Source organism: Chiloscyllium plagiosum, unplaced genomic scaffold, assembly GCF_037043375.1.
Source record: "Chiloscyllium plagiosum isolate Xiang-an unplaced genomic scaffold, Cpla_swu_hap1 HiC_scaffold_38, whole genome shotgun sequence".
NCBI classification, from domain to species: domain Eukaryota; kingdom Metazoa; phylum Chordata; class Chondrichthyes; order Orectolobiformes; family Hemiscylliidae; genus Chiloscyllium; species Chiloscyllium plagiosum.
Genome location: NW_028270176.1, coordinates 35,237,959 through 35,259,804, shown reverse-complemented (window position 1 = coordinate 35,259,804; position 21,846 = coordinate 35,237,959). Strand labels below are relative to the sequence as shown.

The 21,846-nt window shown below is 54.6% G+C and overlaps 1 protein-coding gene across 1 annotated transcript in view; it reads left to right on the top strand.

The window, feature by feature from the left end:
• Positions 1 to 21,846, top strand: part of dyrk1b (dual-specificity tyrosine-(Y)-phosphorylation regulated kinase 1B) — a 139,311-nt gene that overhangs the window by 25,618 nt on the left and 91,847 nt on the right. The gene's annotated exons all lie outside the window — the stretch shown is intronic.

The window sequence follows — 21,846 nt, the reverse complement described above, 5'->3', positions numbered from 1 at the left end:
AATCATCTTGTACAACTCTATCAAGTCACCCTTAAACCTTCTTTTCTCCAATGAAAACAGCCCCAAGTGCCTCAGCCTTTCCTCATACGAACTTCCGACCATACCAGGCAACATCCGGGAAAACCTCCTCTGCACCCGTTCCAGTGCCTCCACATCCTTCCGATAGTATGGCGACCAAAACTGCACACAATACTCCAGATGCGGCTCCATGACTTTCAATGGGGGAAACTATTGGGATCTAATGATTGAGATACTGAGGGAATGTACAATGACTCTGTTTCCCTCACACACTGAAGGAATGCACTGTCACTCTCTGCTCTCACAGACACTGAAGGAATGCACAATCACTCGCTGCTCTCAGTCACTGAGGGAGTGCACAGTCACTCTCCGCTCTCACAGACACTGAGGGAGTGCACAGTCACTCACTGCTTTCACAGACACTGAGGGAGTGCACAGTCACTGCTCTCAGACACTGAGGGAGTGCACAGTCACTCAAAGCTCTCAGACACTGAGGGAGTGCACAGTCACTCACTGCTCTCACAGTCACTGAGGGAGTGCACAGTCACTCACTGGTCTCACAGTCACTGAGGGAGTGCACAGTCACTCACGGCTCTCACAGACACTGAGGGAGTGTACAGTCACTCACTGATCTCACAGACACTGAGGGAGTGCACAGTCACTCACTGCTCTCACAGACACTGTGGGAGTGCACAGTCACTCGCTGCTCTCACAGACACTGAAGGAGTGCACAGTCACTCACTGCTCCCTCAGACACAGGGTGTACACAGTCACTCACTGCTCTCACAGTCACTGAGGGAGTACACAGTCACTCGCTGCTCTCACAGACACTGAGGGAGTGCACAGTCACTCACTGCTCTCACAGACACTGAGGGAGTACATAGTAACTCACTGCTCTCACAGACACTGTGGGAGTGCAAAGTCACTCACTGCTGTCTCAGACATTGTGGGAGTGCTCAGTCACTCGCTGCTCTTAGAGACACTGAGGGAGTGCACAGTCACTCACTGCTCTCACCGACACTGTGGGAGTGCACAGTCACTCTCTGCTCTCACAGTCACAGAGGGAGTGCACAGTCACTTGCTGCTCTCTCAGACACTGAGGGAGTGCACAGTCACTCACTGCTCTCACAGTCACTGAGGGAGTGCACAGTCACTCGCTGCTCTCACAGTCACTGTGGGAGTGCACAGTCACTTGCTGCTCTCACAGACACTGAGGGAGTGCACAGTCACTCACTGCTCTCACAGTCACTGAGGGAGTGCACAGTCACTTGCTGCTCTCACAGTCACTGAGGGAGTGCACAGTCACTTGCTGCTCTCACAGTCACTGAGGGAGTGCACAGTCACTTGCTGCTCTCACAGTCACTGAGGGAGTGCACAGTCATTCGCTGCTCTCACAGACACTGAGAGAGTTCACAGTCACTCGCTGCTCTCACAGTCACTGAGGGAGTGCACAGTCACTCACTGCTGTCTCAGACATTGTGGGAGTGCACAGTCACTCGCTGCTCGTACAGACACTGTGGGAGTGCACAGTCACTCACTGCTCTCAGACACTGAGGGAGTGCACAGTCACTCACTGCTCTCAGACACTGAGGGAGTGCACTGTCACTCACTGCTCTCACAATCACTGAGGGAGTGCACAGTCACTCACTGGTCTCACAGACACTGAGGGAGTACACAGTCATTCACTGCTCTCACAGACACTGAGGGAGTGCACAGTCACTCACTGCTTTCACAGACACTGAGGGAGTGCACAGTCACTGCTCTCAGACACTGAGTGAGTGCACAGTCACTCACTGCTCTCACAGTCACTGAGGGAGTGCACAGTCACTCTCTGCTCTCACAGACACTGTGGGAGTGCACAGTCACTCTCTGCTCACACAGTCACTGAGGGAGTGCACAGTCACTCACTGCTCTCACAGACACTGAGGGTGTACACAGTCACTCACTGCTCTCACAGACACTGAGGGAGTACACAGTCACTCACTGCACTCTCAGTCAATGAGGGAGTGCACAGTCACTCACTGCTCTCACAGTCACTGAGGGAGTACACAGTCACTCACTGCTCTCACAGACACTGAGGGAGTACACAGTCACTCACTGCTCTCACAGTCATTGAGGGAGTACACAGTCACTCTGCTCTCACAGTCACTGAGGGAGTGCACAGTAACTCTCTGCTCTCACAGTCACTGAGGGAGTGCACAGTCACTCTCTGCTCTCACAGACACTGAGGGAGTGCACAGTCACTCGCTCCCTCAGACACAGGGTGTACACAGTCACTCACTGCTCTCACAGTCACTGAGGGAGTGCACAGTCACTCACTGCTCAGACAGTCACTGAGGGAGTGCACAGTCACTCTCTGCTCTCACAGTCACTGAGGGAGTGCACAGTCACTCGTTGCTCTCATAGACACTGAGGGAGAGCACAGTCACTCACTGCTCTCAGACACTGGGGGAGTGCATAGTCACTCACTGCTCTCCCAGACACGGTGGGAGTGCACAGTCACTCGCTGCTCAGACAGTCACTGAGGGAGTGCACAGTCACTCACTGCTCTCACCGACACTGTGGGAGTGCACAGTCACTCACTGCTCTCACAGTCTGTGGGAGTGCACACTCACTCACTGCTCTCACAGACACTGAGGGAGTACACAGTCACTCACTGCACTCACAGTCAATGAGGGAGTGCTCAGTCACTCACTGCTCTCACAGACACTGAGGGAGTGCACAGTCACTCACTGCTCTCACAGTCACTGAGGGAGTGCACAGTCACTCTCTGCTCTCACCGACACTGAGGGAGAGCACAGTCACTCACTGCTCTCAGACACTGGGGGAGTGCATAGTCACTCACTGCTCTCCCAGACACGGTGGGAGTGCACAGTCACTCGCTGCTCTCACAGACACTGAGGGAGTGCACAGTCACTCACTGCTCTCACAGTCACTGAGGGAGTGCACAGTCACTCACTGCTCAGACAGTCACTGAGGGAGTGCACAGTCACTCACTGCTCTCACAGTCACTGAGGGAGTGCACAGTCACTCACTGGTCTCACAGACACTGAGGGAGTACACAGTCACTCACTGCTTTCACAGACACTGAGGGAGTGCACAGTCACTGCTCTTAGACACTGAGGGAGTGCATAGTCACTGCTCTCAGACACTGAGGGAGTGCACAGTCACTCACTGCTGTCTCAGACATTGTGGGAGTGCACAGTCACTCACTGCTCTCACATTCACTGAGGGAGTGCACAGTCACTCACTGCTCTCACAGTCATTGAGGGAGTACACAGTCACTCTGCTCTCACAGACACTGAGGGAGTGCACAGTCACTAACTGCTCTCACAGTCACTGAGGGAGTGCACAGTCACTCACTGCTCTCACAGACACTGAGGGAGTGCACAGTCACTCACTGCTCTCACAGACACTGAGGGAGTACACAGTCACTCACTCCTCTCACAGTCACTTAGGGAGTGCACAGTCACTCTGCTCTCACAGTCACTGAGGGAGTACATAGTAACTCACTGCTCACACAGACACTGAGGGAGTGCACAGTCACTCACTGCTCTCACAGACACTGAGGGAGTGCACAGTCACTCTCTGCTCTCACGGACACTGAGGGAGTGCACAGTCACTCTCTGCTCTCACAGTCACTGAGGGAGTGCACAGTCACTCTCTGCTCTCACAGACACTGTGGGTGTGCACAGTCACTCTCTGCTCACACAGTCACTGAGGGAGTGCACAGTCACTCACTGCTCTCACAGACACTGAGGGTGGACACAGTCACTCACTGCTCTCACAGTCATTGAGGGAGTACACAGTCACTCTGCTCTCACAGGCACTGAGGGAGTGCACAGTCACTCTCTGATCTCACCGTCACTGAGGGAGTGCACAGTCACTCACTGCTCTCAGAGACGCTGAGGGAGTGCACAGTCACTCACTGCTCTCACAGTCACTGAGGGAGTGCACAGTCACTCACTGCTCTCACAGACACTGAGGGTGGACACAGTCACTCACTGCACTTTCAGACACAGGGTGTACACAGTCACTCACTGCACTCACGGACACTGAGGGAGTGTACAGTCACTCTGCTGTCACAGACACTGAGGGAGTGCACAGTCACTCTATGCTCTCACAGTCACTGAGGGAGTGCACAGTCACACACTGCTCTCAGAGACACTGAGGGAGTGCACAGTCACTCACTGCTCTCACAGATACTGAGGGAGTGCACAGTCACTCACTTCTCTCACAGACACTGTGGGAGTGCACAGTCACTCGCTGCTCTCACAGTCACTGAGGGAGTGCACAGTCACTCTCTGCTCTCACAGACACTGAGGGAGTGCTCAGTCACTCTCTGCTCCCTCAGACTCAGGGTGTACACAGTCACTCACTGCTCTCACAGTCACTGAGGGAGTGCACAGTCACTCACTGCTCGGACAGTCACAGAGGGAGTGCACAGTCACTCACTGCTCTCACCGACACTGTGGGAGTGCACAGTCACTCACTGCTCTCACCGACACTGTGGGAGTGCACAGTCACTCACTGCTCTCACAGACACTGAGGGAGTACACAGTCACTCACTGCACTCACAGTCAATGAGGGAGTGCACAGTCACTCACTGCTCTCACAGTCACTGAGGGAGTACACAGTCACTCACTGCTCTCACAGTCATTGAGGGAGTACACAGTCACTCTGCTCTCACAGTCACTGAGGGAGTGCACAGTCACTCACTGCTCTCACAGTCACTGAGGGAGTGCACAGTCACTCACTGCTCTCACAGACACTGAGGGAGTGCACAGTCACTCACTGCTCTCACAGTCACTGAGGGAGTGCACAGTCACTCACTGCTCTCAAAGTCACTGAGGGAGTGCACAGTCACTCACTGCTCTCAGACACTGAGGGAGTGCACAGTCACTCACTGCTCTCACAGACACTGAGGGAGTACACAGTCACTCTGCTCTCACAGACACTTAGGGAGTGCACAGTCACTCACTGCTCTCACAGTCATTGAGGGAGTGCACAGTCACTCTGCTCTCACAGACACTGAGGGAGTACACAGTCACTCACTGCTCTCACAGTCACTGAGGGAGTACACAGTCACTCTGCTCTCACAGACACTGAGGGACTGCACAGTCACTCACTGCTCTCACAGACTCTGAGGGAGTGCACAGTCACTCACTGCTCTCACAGACACTGAGGGAGTACACAGTCACTCACTGCTCTCACAGTCATTGAGGGAGTACACAGTCACTCTGCTCTCACAGTCACTGAGGTAGTGCACAGTCACTCACTGCTCTCACAGTCACTGAGGGAGTGCACAGTCACTCACTGTTCTCACAGACACTGAGGGAGTGCACAGTCACTCACTGCTCTCACAGTCACTGAGGGAGTGCACAGTCACTGCTCTCAAAGTCACTGAGGGAGTGCACAGTCACTCACTGCTCTCAGACACTGAGGGAGTGCACAGTCACTCACTGCTCTCACAGACACTGAGGGAGTACACAGTCACTCTGCTCTCACAGACACTTAGGGAGTGCACAGTCACTCACTGCTCTCACAGTCATTGAGGGAGTGCACAGTCACTCACTGCTCTCACAGACACTGAGGGAGTGCACAGTCACTCACTGCTCTCACAGACACTGAGGGAGTGCACAGTCACTCGCTGCTCTCACAGATACTGTGGGAGTGCACAGTCACTCTGCGCTCACAGACACTGTGGGAGTGCACAGTCACTCTCTGCTCTCACAGACACTGTGGGAGTGCACAGTCATTCTCTCCGCTCACAGACACTGTGGGAGTGTACAGTCACTCTCTGCTCTCACAGACACTGTGGGAGTACACAGTCACTCACTGCTCTCACAGTCACTGAGGGAGTGCACAGTCACTCACTGCTCGGACAGTCACAGAGGGAGTGCACAGTCACTCACTGCTCTCACCGACACTGTGGGAGTGCACAGTCACTCACTGCTCTCACCGACACTGTGGGAGTGCACAGTCACTCACTGCTCTCACAGACACTGAGGGAGTACACAGTCACTCACTGCACTCACAGTCAATGAGGGAGTGCACAGTCACTCACTGCTCTCACAGTCATTGAGGGAGTACACAGTCACTCACTGCTCTCACAGACACTGAGGGAGTGCACAGTCACTCTGCTCTCACAGACACTTAGGGAGTGCACAGTCACTCACTGCTCTCACAGTCACTGAGGGAGTGCACCGTCACTCACTGCTCTCACAGTCATTGAGGGAGTGCACAGTCACTCTGCTCTCACAGACACTGAGGGAGTACACAGTCACTCACTGCTCTCACAGTCACTGAGGGAGTGCACAGTCACTCACTGCTCTCACAGACACTGAGGGAGTGCACAGTCACTCACTGCTCTCTCAGTCACTGAGGGAGTGCACAGTCACTCACTGCTCTCACATTCACTGAGGGAGTGCACAGTTACTCACTGCTCTCACAGTCATTGAGGGAGTACACAGTCACTCTGCTCTCACAGACACTGAGGGAGTGTACAGTCACTCACTGCTCTCACAGTCACTGAGGGAGTGCACAGTCACTCACTGCTCTCACAGTCACTGAGGGAGTGCACAGTCACTCACTGCTCTCACAGACACTGAGGGAGTGCACAGTCACTCACTGCTCTCACAGACACTGAGGGAGTGCACAGTCACTCACTGCTCTCACAGACACTGAGGGAGTACACAGTCACTCACTCCTCTCACAGTCACTTAGGGAGTGCACAGTCACTCTGCTCTCACAGTCACTGAGGGAGTACATAGTAACTCACTGCTCACACAGACACTGAGGGAGTGCACAGTCACTCACTGCTCTCACAGACACTGAGGGAGTGCACAGTCACTCTCTGCTCTCACGGACACTGAGGGAGTGCACAGTCACTCTCTGCTCTCACAGTCACTGAGCGAGTGCACAGTCACTCTCTGCTCTCACAGATACTGTGGGTGTGCACAGTCACTCTCTGCTCACACAGTCACTGAGGGTGGACACAGTCACTCACTGCTCTCACAGTCATTGAGGGAGTACACAGTCACTCTGCTCTCACAGGCACTGAGGGAGTGCACAGTCACTCTCTGATCTCACCGTCACTGAGGGAGTGCACAGTCACTCACTGCTCTGAGACGCTGTGGGAGTGCACAGTCACTCACTGCTCTCACAGTCACTGAGGGAGTGCACAGTCACTCACTGCTCTCACAGACACTGAGGGTGGACACAGTCACTCACTGCACTTTCAGACACACAGTCACTCACTGCACTCACGGACACTGAGGGAGTGTACAGTCACAGACACTGAGGGAGTGCACAGTCACTCTATGCTCTCACAGTCACTGAGGGAGTGCACAATCACACACTGCTCTCAGAGACACTGAGGGAGTGCACAGTCACTCACTGCTCTCACAGATACTGAGGGAGTGCACAGTCACTCACTTCTCTCACAGTCACTGTGGGAGTGCACAGTCACTCGCTGCTCTCACAGTCACTGAGGGAGTGCACAGTCACTCACTGCTCTCAAAGTCACTGAGGGAGTGCACAGTCACTCACTGCTCTCAAAGTCACTGAGGGAGTGCACAGTCACTCACTGCTCTCAGACACTGAGGGAGTGCACAGTCACTCACTGCTCTCACAGACACTGAGGGAGTACACAGTCACTCTGCTCTCACAGACACTTAGGGAGTGCACAGTCACTCACTGCTCTCACAGTCATTGAGGGAGTGCACAGTCACTCTGCTCTCACAGTCACTGAGGGAGTGCACAGTCACTCTCTGCTCTCACAGACACTGTGGGAGTGCTCAGTCACTCTCTGCTCCCTCAGACTCAGGGTGTACACAGTCACTCACTGCTCTCACAGTCACTGAGGGAGTGCACAGTCACTCACTGCTCTCAAAGTCACTGAGGGAGTGCACAGTCACTCACTGCTCTCAGACACTGAGGGAGTGCACAGTCACTCACTGCTCTCACAGACACTGAGGGAGTGCACAGTCACTCACTGCTCTCACAGATACTGAGGGAGTGCACAGTCACTCACTTCTCTCACAGACACTGTGGGAGTGCACAGTCACTCGCTGCTCTCACAGTCACTGAGGGAGTGCACAGTCACTCTCTGCTCTCACAGACACTGAGGGAGTGCTCAGTCACTCTCTGCTCCCTCAGACTCAGGGTGTACACAGTCACTCACTGCTCTCACAGTCACTGAGGGAGTGCACAGTCACTCACTGCTCGGACAGTCACAGAGGGAGTGCACAGTCACTCACTGCTCTCACCGACACTGTGGGAGTGCACAGTCACTCACTGCTCTCCCCGACACTGTGGGAGTGCACAGTCACTCACTGCTCTCACAGACACTGAGGGAGTACACAGTCACTCACTGCACTCACAGTCAATGAGGGAGTGCACAGTCACTCACTGCTCTCACAGTCACTGAGGGAGTACACAGTCACTCACTGCTCTCACAGTCATTGAGGGAGTACACAGTCACTCTGCTCTCACAGTCACTGAGGGAGTGCACAGTCACTCACTGCTCTCACAGTCACTGAGGGAGTGCACAGTCACTCACTGCTCTCACAGACACTGAGGGAGTGCACAGTCACTCACTGCTCTCACAGTCACTGAGGGAGTGCACAGTCACTCACTGCTCTCAAAGTCACTGAGGGAGTGCACAGTCACTCACTGCTCTCAGACACTGAGGGAGTGCACAGTCACTCACTGCTCTCACAGACACTGAGGGAGTACACAGTCACTCACTGCTCTCACAGACACTGAGGGAGTACACAGTCACTCACTGCTCTCACAGTCATTGAGGGAGTGCACAGTCACTCTGCTCTCACAGACACTGAGGGAGTACACAGTCACTCACTGCTCTCACAGTCACTGAGGGAGTACACAGTCACTCTGCTCTCACAGACACTGAGGGACTGCACAGTCACTCACTGCTCTCACAGACACTGAGGGAGTGCACAGTCACTCACTGCTCTCACAGACACTGAGGGAGTGCACAGTCACTCGCTGCTCTCACAGACACTGTGGGAGTGCACAGTCACTCTGCGCTCACAGACACTGTGGGAGTGCACAGTCACTCTCTGCTCTCACAGACACTGTGGGAGTGCACAGTCATTCTCTCCGCTCACAGACACTGTGGGAGTGTACAGTCACTCTCTGCTCTCACAGACACTGTGGGAGTACACAGTCACTCTCTGCTCTCACAGACACTGTGGGAGTACACAGTCACTCACTGCTCTCACAGTCACTGAGGGAGTGCACAGTCACTCACTGCTCGGACAGTCACAGAGGGAGTGCACAGTCACTCACTGCTCTCACCGACACTGTGGGAGTGCACAGTCACTCACTGCTCTCACCGACACTGTGGGAGTGCACAGTCACTCACTGCTCTCACAGACACTGAGGGAGTACACAGTCACTCACTGCACTCACAGTCAATGAGGGAGTGCACAGTCACTCACTGCTCTCACAGTCACTGAGGGAGTACACAGTCACTCACTGCTCTCACAGTCATTGAGGGAGTACACAGTCACTCACTGCTCTCACAGACACTGAGGGAGTGCACAGTCACTCACTGCTCTCACAGACACTGAGGGAGTGCACAGTCACTCACTGCTCTCACAGTCACTGAGGGAGTACACAGTCACTCTGCGCTCACAGACACTGAGGGAGTGCACAGTCACTCACTGCTCTCACAGTCACTGAGGGAGTACACAGTCACTCTGCTCTCACAGACACTGAGGGACTGCACAGTCACTCACTGCTCTCACAGACACTGAGGGAGTGCACAGTCACTCACTGCTCTCACAGTCACTGAGGGAGTGCACAGTCACTCGCTGCTCTCACAGACACTGAGGGAGTGCACAGTCACTCACTGCACTCACGGACACTGTGGGAGTGCACAGTCACTCTCTGCTCTCACGGACACTGTGGGAGTGCAGAATCACTCACTGCACTCCCAGACACTGAGGGAGTGCACAGTCACTCTCTGCTCTCCCAGACACTGTGGGAGTGCACAGTTACTCGCTGCTCTCACAGACACTGAGGGAGTGCACAGTCACTGCTCTCACAGACACTGAGGGAGTTCACAGTCACTTACGGCTCTCAAAGTCACTGAGGGAGTGCACAGTCACTCACTGCTCTAACAGACACTGTGGGAGTGCATAGTCACTCACTGCCCTCATAGTCACTGCAGGAGTGCACACTCACTCGCTGCACTCCCAGACACTGTGGGAGTGCACAGTCACTCGCTGCACTGCCAGACACTGAGGGAGTGCACAGTCACTGCTCTCACAGACACTGAGGGTGGACACAGTGACTCACTGCACCCTCAGACACAGGGTGTACACAGTCACTCACTGCTCTCACGGACACTGTGGCAGTGCACAGTCACTCACTGCACTCCCAGACACTGAGGGAGTGGACAGTCATTCTGCTCTCACAATCACTGAGGGAGTGCACAGTCACTCACTGCTTTCAGAGACACTGAGGCAGTGCACAGTCACTCACTGCTCTCACAGTTACTGAGGGAGTGCACAGTCACTCACTGCTCTCACAGACACTGAGGGAGTGCACAGTCACTGCTCTCACAGACACTGAGGGAGTGCACAGTCACTCTCTGCTCTCACAGACACTGGGAGTGCACAGTCACTCTCTGCTCTCACAGTCACTGAGGGAGTGCACAGTCACTGAGGGAGTGCATAGTCACTCACTGCTCTCACAGACACTGAGGGTGGACACAGTGACTCACTGCACCCTCAGACACAGGGTGTACACAGTCACTCACTGCTCTCACGGACACTGTGGCAGTACACTGTCACTCACTGCACTCCCAGACACTGAGGGAGTGGACAGTCATTCTGCTCTCACAATCACTGAGGGAGTGCACAGTCACTCACTGCTTTCAGAGACACTGAGGCAGTGCACAGTCACTCACTGCTCTCACAGTCACTGAGGGAGTGCACAGTCACTCACTGCTCTCACAGTCACTGAGGGAGTGCACAGTCACTTGCTGCTCTCACAGACACTGAGGGAGTGCACAGTCACTCACTGCACTCTCGGACACTGTGGGAGTGCACAGTCACTCTCTGCTCTCACGGACACTGTGGGAGTGCACAATCACTCACTGCACTCCCAGACACTGAGGGAGTGCACAGTCACTCTCTGCTCTCCCAGACACTGTGGGAGTGCACAGTTACTCGCTGCTCTCACAGACACTGAGGGAGTACACTGTCACTCGCTGCTCTCACAGACACTGAGGGAGTGCACAGTCACTGCTCTCACAGACACTGAGGGAGTGCACAGTCACTCACTGCTCTCACAGACACTGAGGGAGTGCACAGTCACTCACTGCTCTCACAGACACTGAGGGAGTTCACAGTCACTTACGGCTCTCAAAGTCACTGAGGGAGTGCACAGTCACTCACTGCTCTAACAGACACTGTGGGAGTGCATAGTCACTCATTGCCCTCATAGTCACTGCAGGAGTGCACACTCACTCGCTGCACTCCCAGACACTGTGGGAGTGCACAGTCACTCGCTGCACTCCCAGACACTGAGGGAGTGCACAGTCACTCTCTGCTCTCCCAGACACTGTGGGAGTGCACAGTTACTCGCTGCTCTCACAGACACTGAGGGAGTACACTGTCACTCGCTGCTCTCACAGACACTGTGGGAGTGCACAGTTACTCGCTGCTCTCACAGACACTGAGGGAGTACACTGTCACTCGCTGCTCTCACAGACACTGAGGGAGTGCACAGTCACTGCTCTCACAGACACTGAGGGAGTGCACAGTCACTTGCTGCTCTCACAGACACTGAGGGAGTGCACAGTCACTCTGCTCTCACAGTCACTGTGGGAGTGCACACTCACTCACTGCTCTCACAGTTACTGAGGGAGTGCACCGTCACTCACTGCTCTCACAGACACTGAGGGAGTGCACAGTCACTGCTCTCACAGACACTGAGGGAGTGCACAGTCACTCACTGCTCTCACAGACACTGAGGGAGTGCAGTGTCACTCTGCTCTCACAGACACTGGGGGAGTGCACAGTCACTCACTGCTCTAACAGACAGTGTGGGAGTGCATAGTCACTCACTGCCCTCATAGTCACTGAAGGTGTGCACACTCACTCGCTGCACTCCCAGACACTGTGGGAGTGCACAGTCACTCGCTGCACTCCCAGACACTGAGGGAGTGCACAGTCACTCTCTGCTCTCCCAGACACTGAGGGAGTACACAGTCACTCGCTGCTCTCACAGATATTGTGGGAGTGCGCAGTTACTCGCTGCTCTCACAGACACTGAGGGAGTACACTGTCACTCGCTGCTCTCACAGACACTGAGGGAGTGCACAGTCACTGCTCTCACAGACACTGAGGGAGTGCACAGTCACTGCTTTCACAGACACTGTGGGAGTGCACAGTCACTCGCTGCTCTCACAGACACTGTGGGAGTACACAGTCACTCGCTGCTCTCACAGACACTGTGGGAGTGCACAGTCACTCGCTGCTCTCACAGACACTGAGGGAGTGCACCGTCAGTCACTGCTCTCACAGACACTGAGGGAGTGCACAGTCACTTGCTGCTCTCACAGACACTGAGGGAGTGCACAGTCACTCTGCTCTCACAGTCACTGAGGGAGTGCACAGTCACTCACTGCTCTCACAGTCACTGTGGGAGTGCACAATCACTCACTGCTCTCACAGACACCTGAGGGAGTGCACAGTCACTCACTGCTCTCACAGACACTGTGGGAGTGCACCGTCACTCACTGCTCTCACAGACACTGAAGGAGTGCACAGTCACTCGCTGCTCTCACAGACACTGAGGGAGTGCACCGTCACTCACTGCTCTCACAGACACTGAGGGAGTGCACCGTCACTCACTGCTCTCACAGACACTGAGGGAGTGCACAGTCACTTGCTGCTCTCACAGACACTGAGGGAGTGCACAGTCACTCTGCTCTCACAGTCACTGTGGGAGTGCACAGTCACTCACTGCTCTCACAGTCACTGAGGGAGTGCACCGTCACTCACTGCTCTCACAGACACTGAGGGAGTGCACAGTCACTGCTCTCACAGACACTGAGGGAGTGCACAGTCACTCACTGCTCTCACAGACACTGAGGGAGTGCAGTGTCACTCTGCTCTCTCAGACACTGAGGGAGTGCACAGTCACTCTGCTCTCACAGTCACTGTGGGAGTGCACAGTCACTCGCTGCTCTCACAGACACTGAGGGAGTGCACAGTCACTCACTGCTCTCACAGACACTGATGGAGTGCACAGTCACTCTCTGCTCTCACAGTCACTGAGGGAGTGCACAGTCACTCACTGCTCTCACAGACACTGAGGGAGTGCACAGTCACTCGCTGCTCTCACAGACACTGAGGGAGTGCACAGTCACTCACTGCTCTCACAGACACTGAGGGAGTGCACCGTCACTCACTGCTCTCACAGACACTGAGGGAGTGCACCGTCACTCACTGCTCTCACAGACACTGAGGGAGTGCACAGTCACTCTCTGCTCTCACAGACACTGAGGGAGTGCACAGTCACTCTGCTCTCACAGTCACTGTGGGAGTGCACAGTCACTCACTGCTCCCACAGTCACTGAGGGAGTGCACCGTCACTCACTGCTCTCCCAGACACTGAGGGAGTGCACAGTCACTGCTCTCACAGACACTGAGGGAGTGCACAGTCACTCACTGCTCTCACAGACACTGAGGGAGTGCACAGTCACTCACTGCTCTCACAGACACTGATGGAGTGCACAGTCACTCTCTGCTCTCACAGTCACTGAGGGAGTGCACAGTCACTCACTGCTCTCACAGACACTGAGGGAGTGCACATTCACTCGCTGCTCTCACAGACACTGAGGGAGTGCACAGTCACTCTGCTCTCACAGTCACTGTGGGAGTGCACAGTCACTCACTGCTCTCACAGTTACTGAGGGAGTGTACAGTCACTCACTGCTCTCACAGACACTGAGGGAGTGCACAGTCACTTGCTGCTCTCACAGACACTGAGGGAGTGCACAGTCACTCTGCTCTCACAGTCACTGTGGGAGTGCACACTCACTCACTGCTCTCACAGACACTGAGGGAGTACACAGTCACTCTGCTCTCACAGTCACTGTGGGAGTGCACAGTCACTCACTGCTCTCACAGACACTAAGGGAGTGCATTGTCACTCTGCTCTCAGACACTGAGGGAGTGCACAGTCACTCACTGCTCTCACAGACACCTGAGGGAGTGCACAGTCACTCACTGCTCTCACAGACACTGTGGGAGTGCACCGTCACTCACTGCTCTCACAGACACTGAAGGAGTGCACAGTCACTCACTGCTGTCACAGTCACTGAGGGAGTGCACAGTCACTCACTTCTGTCACAGACACTGAGGGAGTGCACAGTCACTTGCTGCTCTCACAGACACTGAGGGAGTACACAGTCACTCGCTGCTCTCACAGACACTGAGGGAGTGCACAGTCACTCGCTGCTCTCACAGACACTGAGGGAGTACACAGTCACTCGCTGCTCTCACAGACACTGAGGGAGTGCACAGTCACTTGCTGCTCTCACAGACACTGAGGGAGTGCACAGTCACTGCTCTGACAGTCACTGTGGGAGTGCACAGTCACTCACTGCTCTCACAGACACTGAGGGAGTGCAGTGTCACTCTGCTCTCTCCGACACTGAGGGAGTGCACAGTCACTCTGCTCTCACAGTCACTGTGGGAGTGCACAGTCACTCACTGCTCTCACAGACCCTGAGGGAGTGCACAGTCACTCACTGCTCTCAGTCACTGAGGGAGTGCACAGTCACTCACTGCTCTCACAGTCACTGAGGGAGTGCACAGTCACTCACTGCTCTCACAGACACTGAGGGAGTGCACAGTCACTCTTTTTTTTATTTCAAAAATATACTTTATTCATAAAATAATTTGATGGTCTGTACAGTTGGTCATGCCATACATATATAACATGTACATACAGAGATCAAAACTTATCATTTTTATACAGGTCTGTACATTTTTTGATCATATGCCCATATAATTAGCTGAGGTGTCAGCAGAGCCCAAATGACTGCATGGGCCCCCTGTTCTTCGTTCGGCAGGCAGACTTTACACAGTGGTCTTTCCCCACCGCGCCTTGGCGGCAGCTGCCCCAAGCTTCAGCGCGTCCCTCAACACGTACTCCTGGACCATCGAATGTGCCAGTCTGCAACACTCAGTCGGGGTCAACTACTTCAGCTGGAAGATCAGCAGGTTTCGGACCATCCAGAGAGTGTCCTTCACCGAGTTGATGATCCTCCAGGCACAGTTGATGTTCGTCTCGGTGTGCGTCCCGGGGAACAGACCGTAGAGCACGGAGTCCCGCGTCACAGCGCTGCTCGGGACGAACCTCGACAAATACCACTGCATTCCTCTCCAGACTTCCTCTGCTTAGGCACATTCCAGAAGGAGGTGTGTGACAGTCTCGTCCCCCCGGCAGCCGCTTCGAGGGCAGCGTGCGGTGCGGCTGAGAGTCCGGGCGTGCATAAAGGATCTCACAGGCAGAGCCCTTCTCACCACCAGCCAAGCCATGTCTTGGTGCTTGTTGGAAAGGTCTGGCGATGAGGCATTCTGCCAAATGGCTTTGACAGTCTGCTCAGGGAACCGCTCGATAGGATCCGCCCTCTCCTTTTCCCGAAGGGTCTCAAGGACACTACGTGCTGACCACTTCCTAATGGACTTGTGGTCAAAGGTGTTTTTCTTCATAAACTTCTCCACAAAGGACAGGTGATACGGAATGGTCCAACTACTCGGCGCGTTCCGCGGCAGCGAGGCCAGGCCCATCCTTTGCAACACCGGGGACAGGTAGAACCTCAGTACGTAGTGACACTTGGTGTTTGTGTACCGGGGATCCACGCACAGCTTGATGCAGCCACACACAAAGGTGGCCATCAGGGTGAGGGTGGCATTGGGTGTATTTTTTCCCCCGTTGCCCAGATCTTTATACAGCGAGTCCCTTCGGACCCGGTCCATCTTTGACCTCCATATAAACTGGAAGACGGCCCGGGTGACTGCAGCGGCACAGGTTCTGGGAATAGGCCAGACCTGTGCCACGTATAATAGCAATGACAGTGCCTCACACCTGATGACCAGGTTTTTTTCCCGCGATGGAGAGCGACCGTAGCTTCCATCTGCCCAGTTTCTGTCTCACTTTGCTGATACGCTCCTCCCAAGACTTGGTGCAAGCCCTAGCCCCCTCTGAACCAAATACCCAGCACCTTCAGGTGGTCGGTCCTGACAGTGAAGGGGATTGAGGATTGGTCGGCCCAGTTCCCGAAGAGCATGGCCTCGCTTTTGCCTCGGTTTACCTTGGCCCCCGAGGCCCGTTCGAACTGGTCACAAATGCACATGAGTCTGCGCACGGACAGCGGATCCGAGCAGAAAACGGCGACGTCATCCATGTACAGGGAGGCCTTAACCTGCAGGCCCCCGCTGCCAGGAATAGTCACCCCTCTCAGGCTCGCATCCTTCCTGATGGACTCGGAAAATGGCTCTATGCAGCACACAGACAAGGCAGGAGAGAGAGGGCAGCCCTGCCTGACTCCAGATCTGACTGTTGATTGAGACTGCACTGACAATGTTGGTGTAGAGCAGTCTGATCCAATTGCAGATTCCCTCCCCAAAGCCCATTTTGGAGAGAACATCTCTCATATACCTGTGTGATATCCTGTCAAAGGCTTTCTCCTGGTCCAGGCTGATCAGGCAGGTGTCCAACCCTCTGTCCTGCACGTAGGCGATCGTATCCCTGAGGAGTGCGAGACTCTCAGCGATCTTCCTGCCCGGCATAGCACAGGTTTCGTCAGGGTGAATCACCGACCCTAGAGCAGACCTGACCCGGTTGGCGATTACCTTTGACAGAATTTTGTAATCTGCATTCCACAGTGAGATTGGTCTCCAATTTCTGAGTTCCTCCCTCTCCCCCTTCCGCTTGTAGATGAGGGTGATGATGCCTTTCCTCATGGATTCACTCACGGTACCTGCCCGAAGCATACTGACATACACCTCCAGCAGGTCCTGGCCAATCAAGTCCCACAGAGCGGGATAGAGCTCGACCGGTAAGCCGTCACTTCTGGGAGTTTTATTCTTTTCGAAGGACTCGAGGGCCTTGGTCAGCTCGTCCAGAGATAGCGGCTGGTCCAGCCTCTCCCGTGTTCTGTCGTCTAAGACCTCCGTGATAGAGGACAGGAACGACTGGGAGGCCGCGCTGTTGTTCGGCTTCGCGTCATACAGACTGGCGTAGGAGGATTTACTGATCCTCATGACGTCAGCCTGAGATGACGTTAGCCAACCATCTTCTTCCTCACCGTCGGAAGAGCTGCATGTGTCCTCGTCGTGTAGGTGTCGCTTCCCCCCCTCGCTGGGTGGCTTTGGGAGGTTTCCTCTTCCTGCTTTTCACAGTAATCCAATCCTCTGCCTCCTTTGGTCCCTTCTCTTCCATTTCCTCCGTCTGTCTTGCAGGAGCTTGGATCGGCTGCTGCACCTCCCCGCTGTCTGCCGTCTGCTCCGCTACAGCCCGCCCTTCCTTCTGGTTGCCTCCAGACACCGTTCTCGTGCTGTTTTGTGGTACCTCGGAGCTCTCTTTGTGCACCTTCTGGAAGAAGAAACGTGAGCACGTCTGCTCCACTGAGCGGACCCTGGACCGGAAGATTATCTTGGAGGCCTCCGAAGCAAAGAGCGAGGCTTGCTGGCCCTTCACCTCCTTGAGGTCCTCTGTGACATCCACCCCCATCGTCTGCAGCAGGAGCTGGTTCTGCATACTTTCCTGGAGCTGGGACAGTTTTCCCCGCCTCTCTCTCGCCTCCTGAACACCTTTGAGGATGAAGAACCTCTTGATGTTCCCTTTTACTGTTTCCCACCAGTCCGCTGGGGACTCAAAGAGGGGCTTCACGGTTCTCCAACCTGCGTAATCCCTCTTGAGCTCCTCAATGTTTCCCGGGGTCAACAGCTTGGTGTTCAGCTTCCACGTTCCCTTACCAGCCTGCTGCTCGTCCTGTAGGTGACAGTCGGCCAGCAGGAGGCAGTGGTCGGAGAAGAACACCGGCTTGATGTCAGTGGATCTGACCGAGAGCGTTCGGGACACAAACAAGTAATCTATCCTTGAGCGGATAGACCCGTCTGCCCGTGACCAGATGTATCTACGCTGCGCTCCGTCTGCAGGGGCGCTGAAGATGTTTTGCAGCTTGGCATCTTTGACCGTGTCCATCAGGGCTCTGGACGTGGTGTCCAGTTTACTGTCCCCCCCCGCCGGATCGTCCATCTGCATCAATGATACAGTTGAAGTCTCCGGCCAGAATGAACGGCCTGGATGTAGCCAGCAACAGTGGAAGCTGCTGCAGGACGGCCAACCGTTCACTTTTACCCACTGGGGCGTACACATTAATCAGTCTCAGGGGAGCATTCCTGTACATGATGTCGGCGACGAGGAGGCACCCACCCACCACCTCCTTAACCTCGGAGATGGTGAAGTTGCCTCCTCTCAACAGGATACCCAGGCCGGAGGTGCAGCTATCGTTGCCCCCCGACCAAACTGACGGCCCATGGGCCCATAAACTCGACCATCTCCTGTAGCTGCTGAGGTGCGGTATCCCACACTCCTGCAGAAACAGGACGTTGGCTTTAACGTTGGCCAGGAAGGCCATCGTAGAAACACATCGCGTAGCCGATTTGATGCTACGCACATTGATGCTGGCAACTCTTTTCCCTATTTTAACAGTTTACAAGGTTAACAGTGTCCATTTGCTGCTGGTCTTGCCCCTCTGGGGTAGCTGTGTGCATTCCCGTGGTGACAGCAAACTGCTGGACCATCCCAGGGCTGAGGTAGCTGTCCGGCTCCACACTGGAGCCATTTCCCCGCTCTGGTGTCTTCGGGTCGGGCCCAGGGTCCGCATGGTCCAGTTCTCCATCTGACAGCGGGGCTGTCACAGGACCGCTGCTCCCAGTTACCTGGAGCTGTGGGCCGGTGGATACCTCTTGGTCCTCACCGGATGGGGGGAGGCCTTTACCCGTCCCCTCAGAGGGATCGTCTTTTCCTGCTTGGGTGGTGCTGCCCTCCTTTTTCTCCACGGCGCTCTGTCTCTTCCTCTGGTGATGACCCTCCTTGCACCCATCCTCACCGTCGGAAGAGCTGCATGTGTCCTCGTCGTGTAGGTGTCGCTTCCCCCCTCGCTGGGTGGCTTTGGGAAGTTTCCTCTTCCTGCTTTTCACAGTAATCCAATCCTCTGCCTCCTTTGGTCCCTTCTCTTCCATTTCCTCCGTCTGTCTTGCAGGAGCTTGGATCGGCTGCTGCACCTCCCCGCTGTCTGCCGTCTGCTCCGCTACAGCCCGCCCTTCCTTCTGGTTGCCTCCAGACACCGTTCCCGTGCTGTTTTGTGGTATCTTGCTGGTCTTGGGTGGTCCACGGCTCGTGTTGCCACCTCCGGCCATCTGTGCGTAGGTGGCGGCCCCTCGTCTTGGACAGGCCTAGTACATGTGGCCCGCCTCTCCGCACAGATTACAGTTCTTGGCCTCCTTGCATTCCTTGGTCGGGTGGCCTTCCTGCTTGCAATTTCGGCAGACGGTCACCTTGCAATCCGCCGCCATGTGGCCTGACCTCCCGCAGGTTCGGCACCCTTTTGGCTGCCCTGCGTATGTCAGGTAACCTCTGCTTCCTCCAATGGCAAAGCTGGAGGGTGGGTGGAGGATGCTCTCAGACACTGAGGGAGTGCACAGTCACTCACTGCTCTCACAGACACTGAGGGAGTGCACAGTCACTCTGCTCTCACAGACACTGAGGGAGTGCACAGTCACTCACTGCTCTCACAGTCACTGAGGGAGTGCACAGTCACTCACTGCTCTCACAGACACTGAGGGAGTGCACAGTCACTCACTGCTCTCACAGTCACTGAGGGAGTACACAGTCACTCACTGCTCTCAGATACTGAGGGAGTGCACAGTCACTCACTGCTCTCACAGACACTGAGGGAGTACACAGTCACTCACTGCTCTCAGACCCTGAGAGAGTGCACAGTCACTCACTGCTCTCACAGTCACTGTGGGAGTGCACAGTCACTCACTGATCTCACAGTCACTGTGGGAGTGCACAGTCACTCACTGCTCTCCCAGACACTGAGGGAGTGCACAGTCACTCACTGCTCTCACTGACACTGAGGGAGTGCACAGTCACTCGCTGCTCTCACTGACACTGACGGAGTGCACAGTCACTCACTGCTCTCACAGACACTGAGGGAGTACACAGTCACTCACTGCTCTCAGACCCTGAGAGAGTGCACAGTCACTCACTGCTCTCACAGTCACTGTGGGAGTGCACAGTCACTCACTGATCTCACAGTCACTGTGGGAGTGCACAGTCACTCACTGCTCTCACTGACACTGAGGGAGTGCACAGTCACTCACTGCTCTCACTGACACTGAGGGAGTGCACAGTCACTCGCTGCTCTCACAGACACTGACGGAGTGCACAGTCACTCACTGCTTTCACAGACACTGAGGGAGTGCACAGTCACTCACTGCTCTCACAGTCACTAAGGGAGTGCACAGTCACTCACTGCTCTCCCAGACACTGAGGGAGTGCACAGTCACTGCTCTCCCAGACACTGAGGGAGTGCACAGTCACTCTCTGCTGTCACAGACACTGTGGGAGTGCACAGTCACTCGCTGCTCTCACAGACACTGAGGGAGTGCACAGTCACTTGCTGCTCTCACAGACACTGAGGGAGTGCACAGTCACTCGCTGCTCTCACCGTCACTGAGGGAGTGCACAGTCACTCACTGCTCGGACAGTCACTGAGGGAGTGCACAGTCACTCACTGCTCTCCCAGACACTGAGGGAGTACACAGTCACTCACTGCTCTCACAGTCACTCACTGCTCTCACAGTCACTGAGGGAGTGCACAGTCACTCACTGCTCGGACAGTCACTGAGGGAGTGCAGTCACTCGCTGCTCTGACAGACACTGAGGATGTTCACAGCCAGAGAGCCCTTTGAGACACTGCGGGAATAACAGAGTTGCAATCTTTAGCTGCCATCTTCCCAATGCCCTAGCCATGTCTGAAATTGTCAGCTATTTGAAGGCAGTTTGAAGTTTCTCCCTCCAGTCTGATCTACTGTGGGAAAAAGGCAGGGAATCCCTCTAAAACTGCTTGAACTAGTCATAGAAAACAGAACAATGAATGATTCTCATTTCGCGAGCTTGGGTCATCATGGATAAATGTAAATATTAGTGCACTGGATATCCATGTTGGCAGCGTGTAGGAGAGCCTGAACTTCTCATTTCCTGCCTTCTTGAGGGTGGGGAGTGCTGTTGTGATTGGTGTCCCCATTGTAGCGATATGTGCATTTCAGCATTTGTTTTATTGCAGTGTAGTTGGCAGTACTGTGGCCCTATGGTCTGAATGATTGGATTGTTGTACGGTGTTTTGGGTACTTTGCAGTGCCCTGTCTCAGCTGGCGCAGGGACTTGATTCATTTTACAGCCCTGTCCTGTGGATACTGTGGCCTCTTTGTTGCTTGATGGTTGGGATCCTGTGCCCTTGCCAACTCCTGGGCCTGAGAAGAACTTGTAATTGCTCAGAATCCAGGAAATGTTTGGCAAAGGCTGATGCAACAATTGCCAATTTCGAGAGAGGATTAATGCCACCCTGAGATTACTCATTTTGAAACCGGGGTCAATTTAAAGCAGTAAATTGCTGTTTGTCTGGGTGTTCCATGTTCTGTAGTTACCTCCTTATACTGTAATGTTTCAGAACTCCCACCACTCACAGATCCTTTTATT